General features: G+C 33.5%; 1 protein-coding gene across 1 annotated transcript in view; it reads right to left on the bottom strand.

Moving 5' to 3' along the window:
* LOC108371044 (guanylate cyclase soluble subunit beta-1-like) overlaps positions 1–13,414 on the bottom strand; it is a 39,640-nt gene that overhangs the window by 19,790 nt on the left and 6,436 nt on the right. The gene's annotated exons all lie outside the window — the stretch shown is intronic.

The raw sequence follows: 13,414 nt of genomic DNA, 5'->3' as shown, positions 1-13,414 counted from the left end.
GAAATTCCCAGTAGGCCAGAAAAAAGAAAATTTCATCAAAACCTGCACTTTCCAGTAGCTAAAATTGTGTTGTTTCAAGTCTAAGAGGAGTGGCAAATAAACTGAGATACAAAATTTATCGAATAGTTTGCTAAAAATAAGTTTAAGTCAACATCGTTTTACTTTAACTGAAATACTCAGTCCTAGTTTACTAAATTCCCAAAAATGCATATTCATTAAAAGGATCATACCTAAAAAAATAAGACCAAAATGATATTTTAGCAATTGTTGCATAAATCACATAACACCGACAAATTAGACATTGAGATTCAGTTTTAAATATACATACACTTTGATTTAAATTTTTTAGTTGTTATTGTTTCATCTTTATCAGGCATTTCTAAAAACATTCTTGACGTTGTTTTGAAATTTGGCGAGATAAAATAATGTAATTAATCTTTTCTAGAATACGGAAATGATACACTGTGGGCCGTCGAGATCCAGCCCTCCCGAGAACACATTCCACAACGGAAAAATACTTATTTTTTCCTTTTATTTTAATCTTTTCTTGTTTTTATATCAATCCCATCGTTTAGTAAAACCTAACCAAACAAATGATTAAAACATTTAAAAAATATACCTGTTTACACAATTTCAGTCGGATATCTCGAACACTGAGGGTAAATCGACTTAGCTCGTCGTTACAACAATATATATTTAAAGGGTACATTTCCTCTCCTTCTTCTGGTTCTTACAAACATTTGACTAAGTTAATAATACGATTTCATGTTCATGAAAGATAAATAACACGATGCTACAAAAAAAGTCACGAAATTCACCCTAAACAAAACTTAATTTGGTTTGAAGCTGGGGCCGAGTAAAACATGAAAAGTGATTTCTTATAGGTTCATTCCATCTCAAATCACCCTGGCCGGCGGAAAGTGAATTTAAGTTTGCGATAAAACTCACAGGGATTGTTCCTTGAACAATTTAAGGAGTCACGTATTGTTTCTTTTTGCTCAGAAATGCGAATTTTTCGAATAATGAATTTTTTTCTTTTTGAGTACGAACGCTTCTTTTTATTATTACAACGCTTTTATCAACTTGCAATGTTGTGGATCCAGAAGCTTTCAAATGTTGTGTGTCCGACACCACAAAGCAAAGCTTTGAAAAGCTCCTATAAAAAAGCATAGTGAATAGGGCGACATCTGTAGTGAAGTAGTGCATAGGGCGATAGCTGTAGTGAATAGGGCGAGGTAGATGACATCTAGATGTCGCCGTTTGCTACACCGGAAATAGACGACACGTCAATTCTTTAAATAAAATTAATTGGTGCTCGTTCGTATGTACATACATATGTAAATGCATGTGTGTGCACCTTTCTATTAATATCGTTGAATTATTTTAATATCTATTGCAAACTTTTATTCATACAGGACTAAAAAGGAGAAAATAAATAATATAAAAAAAACTTTTTAATATACAACGCTTTTATAAATGGACTAAAAAGTAGAAAATAATATTTCTCAGTCCCATAGAATTTGTTTTGATAACTTTTGATTTTGAAATTTTAGCAAAAGTCATTATAAACAATATATGAAATTGAAAATGAAAAGCGTGGGGCGCATGTAATACACTTGAATTGATATGAAAAGTAATATTTTTTTTTGAATCGACATTCAATTCGCTTGAATTGCAGTGAATAGCAGTAATCGCTTACACATTTGCACAAACATATAATGTAATTTGGGATTTAATTTAAATCGCTTCCACTGGTGGAATGCCGGAAATAAAAAGTGTAATTCAAATATAAAATAAAAATAATCTTTAGATGGGATTTTCTTTACTCGATTATGAATACTTGAATGTGCATGTGTATGTGGGTGATTTTGTGCGGTTTAGCTGTCGATAACGTTTGAGCTGTACGTTACTTTCTTGCCATTGATTAATTTGTATTTGAAACTCTACAAATGACTTAATTAGCTCGCTAAGAGAATATGTAGCGCTTCTTTGCTATTTGAAAAGTGTTATTGCTTTCAATACTGAAGTCTTTGAAAAGACATTGTGATCATTAATTGATGTAGGGTAGCCTTCTGTGAGTGAACAGGTAAAATTAGACATTGTTGGCATTCCCTTTAATTGTTTTAGTTGGTGCAGAGCCCTTTTATCGTATTCAATATTGTTATGCAACATTACCAAGTCGGAAAAGGAGTAATGCATTCATGCGTAATAAATAATATAATGTAAATATTTCTTATGCGTTCTCGATAATATTACTGCTAACTATGTAATCAGCATTCTAATGTATTCAAAAAGTTCCACAAATTTCATATTAAAACACATTTATTTCTCAGTACTAGATAATGCAAAATTGAATGCCCCACTTTTCTTAGGACATCGCCCTGGGGGAAAAATGCATATTCGAATGTGAAAAGGATTGTTTTACTGATTATTCCGATTCGATTAGTGTACATTACATTTTCCCACTGGGTATTTTCCTTCTACTAAGTATCGTATCGTATCGTATTCTTAACTTAATAAATAAACAGCGCCCATTAAGAAGAGAATTCGCCATCCTAAGCTTAAGCAGGAACTGCATGCGTGTGCAAAACAGCTGCATAATCTGTAACAGGCAGAAATAGCAAGAAGCACCTAGTCGATCCCTCAGTCCTTGTCTGCTCCGAAACAGGCTGACCTTTGGGGTACAATAAAGCATATGAAGATAATGGCAACTGTTCGAAGAATGATTAGGATAAAGAAACGCTTTCGCCTGTCATCTTCTAGAAGTCTTTAAACCCAATGATGACGCTTCTATTTCAAATACTCGTAGAATTGCCACAAATCGGCTTCGGTTTAAAAATAAATATTTAATTAATATGTACCATTTTTGGGAAACTCACGCCTGGTTACGATGCGATTACATGTGAAATGATAAACGAGCTTCAACAAACTGCCATTTGTGGTCTATAACATATCTATACTACAATATAGTAAAATAAAACAAGTAATTTTTAGCAAAAAAAAAACCGACATATATATATATATATCTCATGATCCACTGATCGGATCTTAACCAGATTAGGATGGGACCACCCCTGAGACACTACCTTTATCGAAATCGGTTGACGTGGTCCAAAGTTATGCGGTAACATACATAAAAAAAAAAGATTCCGACGAACTGATAACCTCCTCCTTTTTTGGAAGTCGGTTAATAAAATAAATGAAATAACATAAAATAAAATAAAATAAATAATACTATAAGAAAACTGTAGAAAGGACTTTAACTGGTATCGAGATAGTCACCTCGGACATAACATAGGCCTGACAACACTCTATGGGGCATTTTTAATCAGCTATAACTTTGAAACCGTAAGTCGCATGACTTCTTTACTGGCTATAACTTAGGAACGATAAGTCACTAGACTTCACACATTTAGTGTGAAGACAAAAATAAGCTAGACGCTTATAGTGAGGTAAATATAAGGAGTTGGTACAAGGATACATTCAATAGCGGTGAAATTCTTCATTTAATATCTTCGAATTCCTAACTCATACGACTTTGAAATTTGGTGAGATCTATGGTGGATGTATACAAATAAGTTTATGCAAGAGGCCGTCGCGTTTATAGTAAACTGAAAGACAGTAAGTGTTTACCAGGGGCATGGCACCTCAAATGGATGTAGTATATTAAGAGAACCTTGGACCCATTATGAACAGAAGGATAAAAGGAATGTCCTGTTGTAAACTAAAAAAGGATGAGAGTTTGCAAGAAGTCGTAGACCTCCCACCTCGCATGTCAACTACGTTAAGAGAATATCAGTTTAAAAATTAAAACACGTTTCATTTTTCCTTCGGTAGAGTATATCTCCTTTAATTTATGGTAAACTGAAAATCTTTCTTGCTGTTTTATATTTATATTTTTTTAGCCCGAACGAGCTCGGATGCTCTGCATCATAACCACACTTTGCACAAATGGTGCCGACATATCGTTGCCTGGGCAAAAGTTTGTCGTAAGCGCAATTTTGACGATTTTTAGTTCTAGATGCAGTTATATATTTTGAAATAAGGTCTTTCGATTGGTGATAAGTTTTCAGATATCTCCTTTAGTTTCCGAGATATTGACTACAATTTTTTCTATGATTTAGCAAAAATTTAGTTAGTGATGCAGCCATATTAAACTAATCAATATCTTAAAAATGACATTCTCCATTTTTTGGGTATCGCCTTTAGTTTTCGAGATATTGACTATAAAGTGTCGTTAATTTAGTAGAAATTTTGATCACATTTTGTCGTATTTCGTACAAAGTGGCTGCCAAATTGCGGACAAATGGCGCTTACGACAAAATTTTACTAAAGAAAATCCTTCATAAATTCAAAACTAATTAAAAATAAACATTAAAAATTAAATATTTTAAGAGTTTTGTGAAATAGTAACATTTTCAGAGACTTTGGAGAAAATCTATCTTCGCGTTTTTGAGAAATTGTATTCCAAACTTCAATCGCGATTTCCCACAACCTACCGAAATTAACATACGACAATATTTTACCCAGGCGACGATATGGCGTTGACGCCAAGATATCTAGAGAATCCGGTTTTCGTACGACCTGGACCAATGGGTATAAACTTTATGATAAGAAGCGATTCGCAAAGAAAAAAATGGACCCAAAACATAGATGGCGCTTGAATCAAGATATTTATATACCCCTCTAAAAATTTACTTTTTAGATGACTTAATAAAGCCCCATTCTTAAAGTATGCATACAAAGAAGCGCAAAATTGTTTAAGCGCCATATATATCCTAGGCATACCAACGGGTCATCGGTATATCCAGAAGAAGTGTGACGACTTAGAAAGAGAAAATAATATCAATGACCCCTTTTGAACGGGAAAATTCTTTCATGCTGTGGAACAGCGGGAGTATAGAAGAAGATTACGTACTCTCGGCAAACCTTGCAATACTTGCAGATATCTCACAGGTGGAAATAAGAGCTTATAGCAGCGAAGTAGATTAGTACACATGGTGAAATGAACTGAAGGTGGCGCATTCCCGAAACCGCTACTTTGGTTTTGCCGACTTTGACATTTATGGCAATACGTAAACAAACTTTTTGTTTAGGAACAAGTGCAAACGTATTGCAAACGTATTGTGTACTTTCAAGTGAAAAATCAAAGTAATTCGTGCATTCTGAAGTAAAAAAGTTTTATTTGTAGCAAAAACTTTATAAAAATGTCGTGTCATGTGTTGAATTGCAGCAGCCGTAGGGGTAAAGCCCCCAAATGCAGTTTTTTTTTTGTTTCCCCGCGACGACGCCTTGGCCAGAAAGTGGGTAGAGTTCTGTCGGCAGGAGAAGCCATACAATTTAGACACCAGCGTAATATGCATGAAGCACTTTACGGACCACTTTTAAACACGACATGTTAAGTTGAAAACGTTGAAATACCACAAATTACAAATTAAAATCGGAGGTAAGCAAGCATCGACCACTTTCTGCAGGAAAACATGCGCTGCGACAAGATATTATCACTTTTTCGGCACCTGCAATACAAACACAAAAATTCTAAATAGTTAATTAATAAGACCTATTCTTTTGAACACATTTCAAGAGTGGTTGTGTATTTTTTGTTAACGTAGTGCTTAATTTGCTATATTCAAAGATGGCTTGAGAAATTGGTGAATCGAGAAGAAAACACGTTTTCTCGCTGCAAATTGACAACTGTCAGCTCATTGTTCTTCGCCATATTCTTTGTTTACCCGTTGCCACAAATGTCATTCTGCGGGAATGCGCAATCTTGTATTCTATCGTTCTTGATTAGTACATACATATATACGGTGACCATTCGTACCGATTTTGGCGAGACAGTACCGATTTTGAGAAAATTGCTCCGCTGAACGTAAAAGTGTATCGATTTTGTACCGATTTTCTGAGTTTTCTTTATTAATTTAAAAAGAATCTCAGTGTAGTCTGACGCAAAAATAATTTTTTTTACAAACGTGGCAGCATATTCGTTATCACAAAGAACATAAAATATAAGGGATGATAGTTGATTATGTTTTATTTTGTCATATTGGTACTCTTCCTGTATTGCAGTATATTACATTTGGCTAATTTTTTTTTAAGATTTTTATAATTATTTGTTAGGTTTAATCAAAATGTTGAGCATTTTAATTAAATGTCTTAGAAACGCCCCGGGTATGCAGTTTTGTAATTTTTTTTTCGTGGAAGATATTGCTCATTTTCTCCACATCAAAAAATTTTCGAACAACCTTTGTATGGAAGAAAACACGCGAACAAAAAATTTGCCTAAATCAAGGGTAAGTCCAAGCTACTTCAAACCTGCACTTTGAATTGAATGGGCATACTCAAAACAATCCTATAAAATCGGTTTAAAATGTTTAAAATGTGTATCAGCATTTGTTACAATTCAAAGCTTAGAAATTCTGACTTACATAGCTTTTTAGATAGTAAGCTAGATTTACATAAAAATTAATAAACATTTTTTAAACAAAGAAAAGTAGCCACAACTTGCCAAAATATCTCTTTCCTATTGACATCCTCGCCACCGTATATAATTTGTGTATACATACATTTTTGCGATAATTTTTTAAGTTTTTTTCTCTTTGTTTTGTTTTAAATAAAACTGTATTAAAAGATGTTATATTTTAAAAAACAAAATTGTATGTTCGGATTCAATGCATTACAAATGTCCCGAAAATGTCCACAGAAATCTGGTCATCGTATGCATATACTATATGTTATTTCGGAGCTCTTATTCTTGGCCCATGAGTAAGGTAGGTGCTAATAATTTCTACATTACAAACCGGTTTTGCATTTCACCACTATTTTTATATTGGTCGACGCAAAAATTATTATCAGGCGTCGCGAGGCAAATTAGGCATTTGCTAGTTAATCATAAAATAAATTTTTAATTGAGAACATTTTGATTTCACTGGTTTTAACTTGATTTATTATACCATATTCTGACCGACATCGAAAACATGTTTTCGTTGCTAAAACTGGTTTTCGACATAAATCTTGTGTTTTCATCCATGTAAAATCTGTCAAACGAAAACCAGTTTTCGCTGAAAAATACTTGAAAACTCACATTCCACTCATTCCAATTGGTGTCTTCACTAGTTTTTTCGATTATTCATCGAAGTGGAAGTCACAGTCTATCATCTTTAATACACCATTTCGGATTTATTGTTAACTGGCTGGCCAAAGTAATATATGAATGAAAGTAAAAGGTTGTAAATTAAAAGAAAATGAAGGACAAGTATTTTGGTTTTGTTTTTGTGTAGAAAAACTGTGACCAAAAAATGTAAGAAATGTCAACGAAAACACTAACTAGCGGTGCGAACAGCCCTCAGCCCACAATCCCAAAAACTCGTTTTTAAAGTATTTTCGTTGTTGGTCAGAACATGGTATTATTTACAATAACAAGTAATTTTTAAGGAAAAAATAAAACCGACCTTTGCAACAAGAATTATCGAAATCTGTTGACGTGGTCCAAAGTTAAGCGGCAACATACATAAAAAAAAATAATAAAAAAATATAATAAAATATATTCCGACGAACTGATAACCTCCTCCTTTTTTGGAAGCCGGGTATAGAACACCGAATAAGATATGCTTTCTTTATCTCATTTTTGAAAAAAAAACATCGGCACTTTACTACAAAGCAAAGTTTTTGGCAACTTTTCACTTACGTATGCACTTACAAGTTTGCTTTATAAATAAAAAAGTTGGTATAAAGACGCTTTGGTTGGCGCAAAAATTTCGCATAAAAAAATTTCATGTGAGCAGAAAAATGTTTGTCTTACATCCACTTGCAAGCACAAAGGATTAAGGAATATGCGATGTAAAGAAAAAGATAACCATGTTAAAATTTCTTTTGCGTAGGCGTACGTTCATATGTGGAAAAAGAGAGCAAAAAATTAACCGTATATTTGAGAAAAAGTGAAATCCATGAATTACAGAAGAAAAGGAAAAAATACCTTAAAAGGAGTGAAGTGGAATCCAAGATTGTTAGCAGTTTCAGTAATGATACGTAAAAAGAAACTGTAAAAAATTACAGGCTCATGTGTTTGATTTGTTTAAAATTTTTAGGTTGATGCATAAACATAAATCCGACACAGCATCTGAATTATTCTAAAATTAAGGTTCGAGGGCTTTTAACTCATACACATACAAATATACTATTATCGACTCCAGCATTAGTGATAGCGAAAATACATATAAACCAATAAAGATAACAACTACTGCAAATATTGGGGTATCGAGGTAAAGTATCGATATTTTTACTCGAGTATTTTGTTAAAAGCATCAATGCCAAAAATACTCGAAAGGGAAGAAAAAGTATCGATAGTATCGTACTTGTGAGTAATATCATCCCATCCCTACCAAAGCCAGCGACCACTTGCAAAACTATTCGCTAGTATATGCCACTTATATATCACAACGCGTACATAGCGTTGATATGGGACATAAGGAAGTAGACGAATGTATAAGAAAAACATTTTTTTTTGAGACAGGACTTGGAGAACGTTTAAACCGAAAATGCGGCTTCTTATGAGGGTGGACTTCTGTCTTATGCAGGCTAAGTTCTTACCCCGCTTATTGGTTCTATAGAAGAATTGAGTATATAGAATCCATTCAGCAGCTCCTGCGCAAATTTGCCGCTTTCCGAGGAATGCGCTGCATACATAAAATATCGGTTTAACCGGATTGTTTAAAAAATAAGTTAGTCATCCAATGAACCCTTAAAAGGAGCCCATCTAACCTAATACACTACGTACACACAATTTGCCTCATTCTGAATTCAACTTTCGCATTACCTAAAGATAACCCCTAGAATGTACTTTGATTAATGAGAAAACACGTACATATATCATTTGAAAAAGGAAATTCTCTACGACTTAAAGTTCTGTTTTAGCTTTCTTAGTTTGAGCTGTAAATTAATATGCAAATCAAGTACGTTTTGTAATTATATAAATATATGTATTCAAACTAAAAACCAAGTGCAATCGATCTTCCTTCTAACTTTTTCTGTGACGTTTAAAATTTATATTCATGTACGTACGCCCAGCCATAAATAAAGAGCGATAAAAAGTTGAGCCCATCAATCAACTCAAATAATGGAGCCAATAACCTGAAAGAGCCACTTAAAAAAAAAAAAAGAACAAATAAAAAACTTAATAAATAATTACTCTAAAAAGCACACTTTAGACAGCATTTAAGATAACGACATACATATGTACCTATAAAATCACTCAATGGCACCTGTCATCATATTTAAACAACAAACAATTTTCTTAGCGATTATGACCGCATAAAAACAAAATCACCAAATGCCTAAAATTGAATTGCAATTGAGTTGCCATGTATATATCCCACTGGCGCTACCATATCCGTAGCTGTACGCGGCGCCACATGTTTCGCATGGCATGCGACATTTTAAATTCCGAAAAACTGGAAAACTTTAAAAGCGTGACGACATCACTCAACACAAACAAACACAGCGCCCGCTATGTACAACCAAGTTATAAATAACAACAACAGCAAAGCAGCAAACAATTAATGCAACCGACAAGTGCTGCAAGATGCCAATTGCTGCTTGTCTCCATATCACTTGTCGCCAGCACACCTTTTCGATTGCGTAAAATTTTTCACATGCTTTTGTGCGCACATGACACCCGACACCATGCATAAGTACATACATACATACATACATAGGTGCAAATTAAGCACTTACCGTTGGCGCGCATTTTTCCCCGCAAATCTTTCGCTTTCTCACGTGCTACCTCTTTTGTGTTACCATCAATACTTGCGGAACTTTCTTTTCACAAAAAGTTTTTGGTGATAATCAAACTTCGGAAATGTGAAATGCGTGACAGGTAAAAATTTTCGGATGCATTGCAAAATATAGAAAAGTCTTCGAAATAACACACTACATAATAGAATGTATGGGTTTGATGGTAAATATCGATACCGATAGGTAGCGATGGTTTTTGGGAACTATCGATTGTGTCGATTGTCACTTTATACCTATGGGCCAGAACTATCAATAGTCTCAATAGTGATGCACCATCGATACTATCGATGTTTTTATGTTTTATTTTTTTTTAAGTATTTTATCGTTACCGTTATCATTATATCGACATATTTATCGGCACACTGATAAAAATATCGATAGAGTTATCTCAAAAATATGCAAACATAAATTGGGGGATATACCGCTAAAATTTTAAATATACAGTGCACGCGCGATAGTGTGAACACTTTTTATTTTGCATTGACTACTCTAAAGAGTGAACAGGACGTAACATAACGATACGTAACATACTGGCGTATAAATATATAACCGCTTACATATTGATAATACATAAATACATGATTTCTTTCAATATGTGAGTATGGGCAATACCGTACTATTACGAAATATGTGTAGTTGGCTTGCAAATTCCAAGTTCACGCATGTTCAAGACATAACAATTAATTCGTACGCACTTAGCCAGCGCACCGGACGGTTTAATTTTTGCAACGGGCGCACAGTGGTCTGAATAGAGAATCTAGCCGAACAAAACTAATAAATTAGGAAGAAAAAAATTTTATTTGAATTTCATTAAATTTTCAAAGCCATTTATTTATTTATTTTTGCTATATATTAATTTTTTTATTATTATTATAACCAAACCAAGCCTCAACTGGTCCCTAACTGCTCTCCAATTGGCCCCCATCTGGCTCCGAACTGGTCCCCGATCAATCCTGAAACGCTCGTGAATAAGTCCCTTCTTTGAAAAATATTTATCTTAATAGCGACAATATATCGCACTCAATTTAATTTTTTAGATAGGCAATAACTCTATCCAGAAATATTTAGAGGTTAAAGCTTTTGTTTAACACCTTTTTTTTTAAACTCATATTTTACTTAACTGCTATGGCATGATTTAAACAAATTTTATTATAGAGATAAATTGCAGCCCTATACAAAAATGTATGTGAATTACAATATGTATTTTATAAAACCTTTTCTGGGTGTGCATAAACCTACCATTTGAAACGCCATATTGTGGTATTAAATAAGCTAAAATTTTTAATAACTGTTATTGTATTTTTTAGAATGGTGGCAACCCCGTACAAAAATCTCTTTAAATCTCTCCAATTTCTCTCCATTTAGTTTAGATGAAGAAACTGAATTATTTTATTGAGACTTTAAATAATTTATAATTCGAGATATCTGGCAACCATACTTTTCTAAATTTTTTACCATATACCCACAGAAATAATCGAGCTGTTCGTGCGTTTTGTGGTTACGAAAACATAAAATAACTAATTTTTGTATATAACAGATTTGATTATCGGGTATTAAAACACACTTCGTAAAATTTTTAAGTTAAATAAGCATCATAGTGTTACTTTTTGAAGATTTCTGAAGGTAAATAGTCTTATTCGATCAAGAAATATTTATTTTGAACGATTTTATGGCAATTATACGAAAATTATTTCTCCATTTAAAATACATAGGAAACTTCAAAGCCCCGGCGGCACGGGTTAGTAATATTAATCGATTTGAAAATAAAAAATACGTGTCCTCTTATTTTTGATATTCTTCAGTCCTGGGGGGCTGGTTAATTTTTAATGTATTTTTGGACCACCCTTATGCACTTATGTACATATATACAAACAAGCGATTTGAATATGATTACATTTTAATGCATGTGAGCAAATATTTCCATATGAATAACTCAGCCGCGACGGTTGGTATGCCAGGAAACAGTGCAGCTAAATAAGTGATATTATCAACACAAGAGTTTTCAACTACTGCTTAGCATTTTGTAACCCAGCAAGAAATTAAGCTTTCCGACATTCTGATTAGAAAAATTGAAATTTATGTAGTACAGTCAAATTAAGATCGAAAAATGGTAAATGGAAAATTTGATGATGGCGTTCAATCCATTTAAATAATGCAAGGCTATTCACAGGGTTATGCAAAACTATTTTTGCGGGTATCAAGGGCCTGGGGAGGGAAAGTCAGAGATCGTAATAGCATATTTTCACCAAAAAGCTTAATTGCAGGTAAGTTCCCAGTATTTTAACATGGGGTGATCGGCAAGGTTTATATCTTATTTGGTCCTGTTTTTTTTCTATAATTTGCTTGTACTTAATGTGTGTACTGTAATGAAGTGAACATGCTGAAGAAAACTTAGTTCTCTACAAAAACACCTTTTCAGCTCACTTTTTTTCAAAGAAATAAGTCAATGAAATCACTACACAATGATACGCAAGAGGCAACCGACTCGGCAGCCAACACAAAATATCAAAATAATTTGATTTTCGGCTGACGCACTGTGGTCGAAGAAACCATGTTTTACGCGAAAAATTAGAAAGGTTTTTATGATTATGATATAACTGTGAGATCGTAGAATTGTTGTAATGCTAAATTCGAAGACGCCATAAAATTTTCAGTTTGAATGTTAAGAGCTGTCAAATCAACTGGCGATTTCAACCGATTAGGTTTTAAAACATGCTGATCACGAAATTTATGTAAAATTAAAACCTTGACAGTCGACAGCTGTCAAATGGACTGTGCATTTTTTCACTTCTCCAGTGTGGCCCAGGCGCACTTACTTATTTTAATTTTTATTTTATTTTATAGTCATTTCCAAAACTTCGGTTTTGTCATTTTTTAATAAAGTTATTCAGGTTTGAATTTTGGAAATTTCGGACGCCATACTGGGTTTTGCATTTGGAATTTTCAAAAACTAGTTTGAGCTTTGTAATGGGCGAGCTTAAGAACCTCTAAATACCATGAAAATTCTGTAATTTTTGAAATTATTGGACGATATTTTGGATTCGTTATTGTATTTTTGAAATTGACTTCAGGTATGATGCTAAAATTACATTTATCTTTAATATTTTAATACACTCTATGTTACTTGCAACAACTGCTAAAGTGAGTCTAGTGAAATAATTCCGGTTTATTTATCATAGTTTTAAAATAGGCCCTTTTCGCGTAAAACATGGTTTCTCCTACCACTGTGCGACGGTTGCAGCAACACGAATTGCAAATAGCAACAATGCTACATATGAGGCAACAAACATGATCTGGTTGCTTCAACGGTTGCCTCGTGTGTAGTCAGCATAATTTTAAAAAATAATCGAAAAAATATAATAAGAAATAACGATTAATTTTTAGTCGAAAAAAGTACTAAAAAAGGTGTTTGAAATAATCGAAAAATAAAAACTTCGTATTTAATTGTTATTTCCGGTCCCTGGAAAGAGTGAAATTGAGGCCAGGCTGCCTTCATTTTAATGCCAACAGCCCTACCCCTATAGCTGCGTTTTCGGCAACAGAGATGTTGATCCGCGCGACACCGCTTTGACGGTGAAATTCCTACATTTGTTATATTGTAGTTTCGGTGAACCACCTATCA

The sequence above is a fragment of the Rhagoletis zephyria genome, unplaced genomic scaffold (genome assembly GCF_001687245.7).
Source record: "Rhagoletis zephyria isolate East Lansing unplaced genomic scaffold, Rhagoletis_zephyria_1.1 Rzeph_scaffold_04666, whole genome shotgun sequence".
NCBI classification, from domain to species: Eukaryota; Metazoa; Arthropoda; class Insecta; order Diptera; family Tephritidae; genus Rhagoletis; species Rhagoletis zephyria.
Note: the sequence above shows the minus strand (reverse complement) of the source record. Positions and strands in the feature narration are given on the sequence as shown.